General features: G+C 50.8%; 1 long non-coding RNA gene across 1 annotated transcript; it reads left to right on the top strand.

Moving 5' to 3' along the window:
- The first annotated feature begins 571 nt into the window (after nt 1-571).
- LOC131518126 (uncharacterized) lies at nt 572-1,443 on the top strand. The gene is made up of 2 exons (XR_009264932.1): nt 572-755; nt 893-1,443. It is a non-coding gene; the product is annotated as an uncharacterized LOC131518126 (long non-coding RNA).
- Nucleotides 1,444-1,753: the final 310 nt, after the last annotated feature.

The raw sequence follows: 1,753 nt of genomic DNA, 5'->3' as shown, positions 1-1,753 counted from the left end.
AACCCAAAGCACGCTTCCAAAGGGGCAGGTGCTCCTAGGTGGCCGTGCCCATGCTACCAACCACCGACTGGAGAGCCCTAGAAGGGCACTGTGGAGTCATGGTGGGGGCTCAGCAAGGGTGGTGATGGGGGCTGACCTGGATTTGAGAAATACTGGTGTGTGAGAGTTGGCTGACTGGCAACTTGCTAGACTTGGGGAGTTACTCAGAGGGAGGAGTCAAGGGTGATTCATGTCTGAGGCCAGAGGTGGCTCCCTGGTGACAAGGGCATGCATATGGAAGTTTGGAATGGGGGCCAGGGCTGGGTGCTGTTGGGCTTTTCCCTTTGTTTCCTAAAGCTTCACTGAAGTATAATTTACGTACCATAAAACTCGTGCATTTTCAGTGCAGAATTCAGCGGTTATTACTGCTGCCATCACCACAACCTTGTTTTAATGAGCCCTGGAGTTTTCTTGAGGCAGAGGAGGCAGGCCCGCCCTGGAGGCCTGGTCAGGCTAGGCCTGGGGACATGGTCTGGCCTGCCTCGGAGGCGTGGTCAGCTGGGCCTGGGGGCGTGGTCAGGTCAGGCCTCAGGGACATGATCAGGCCTGGATGAAGTTGAGAAGGCAGTTTTTTTAAGGCGAAGGTGGAAGCTCTTGGCAGTGGTGGATGCAGAGTGGTCGGGACAAGAATGCTGAGCAGACCCTTAGTCCAACACCTTGGGGCCTGTGTTAACTTAGTGAGTGGAAGGAGAAGGAGGAGCCAAAGACAGAGACAGGTAGGAGGAGGAGCCTGTCGGGCCAGAGATCAAGGGTGAAGTTCCTAGTACCTTCTGTTTGCCTTCCTAACACTTGCCATTCTTTGTTACTATCCATTTGGGTATATTTTTGTTTACTGTCTATTTTCTTTTACTAGAATATCCGCTCCCTGGAGGCAGGCCCCAGCCCTGGACTGTTCACTTTTGAATCCCCAGAGCCTAGCACGCACCTGCCACTTTGAAGTGTGTCCTGTGACGGAGAAACCTTAGCTATACCTCAACGTTTTCCTTGGAGAGCCTTGGTTTTCTTCTGATCTTCGGGCTGCTCATTTTGGACACTTGGTCCCGTGCAGATCCCCACACCAGGTTGTGCCCCGCACCACTTGGCACCTGGCCTGAAACCCAGGGTGGGTTATTAGCGTCTTAGTCAAGTCCTGCGTCTGAGGGGCACGTGTTGTCCCCAGACCGTGTCTCCCGAGGGCTCAGCCTTTGAATCTACTTAAAGCCATTCCCAGCCCTGCCTATGGGTTCCTTTCCCAGACCCCCAAACAACACGTTTCTTGACTGTTTTGTGTGGTTTTTCGGCAGGTTGGATTTTCTCATTTATGATGTTTGGAGAGGGAATCAGGTTTCTCTCCTCACCCTGCTACTCTCTGCTCCCTCTGTGGGTTCTGGGACGTGTTGCCAATCTGTAAATGATGTTTTAGTTCTTTCTTTGTTGTTGTTTTGGATCTGGGCACACTGCTGTTAACACCAGGTGCTGAAAAATTAAAACTTATCATCAATTGCCATCATCAAAGCAAGGTGGGGTAGGGTGGTTTCAACTAGTCCCAAATTTCTTGAAGGAATTTGGCGTCTTGTCAATTCTCCTCTCCTGAGGCTGATGTTACTAGTAGAACAAAGTTCTCTTCAGCTGCCCAGCACAGTCTGGGTTTACTCAATTAAAATCCCATGCAATGATCTCAGTGCTAAGCACAAGAAAGGAACCATTTCTGGACTGATAACACATTAGTTGTTCT

This window comes from Neofelis nebulosa, chromosome 7 (assembly GCF_028018385.1).
Source record: "Neofelis nebulosa isolate mNeoNeb1 chromosome 7, mNeoNeb1.pri, whole genome shotgun sequence".
NCBI classification, from domain to species: Eukaryota; Metazoa; Chordata; class Mammalia; order Carnivora; family Felidae; genus Neofelis; species Neofelis nebulosa.
This window is presented reverse-complemented; position numbering and strand designations above follow the sequence as displayed.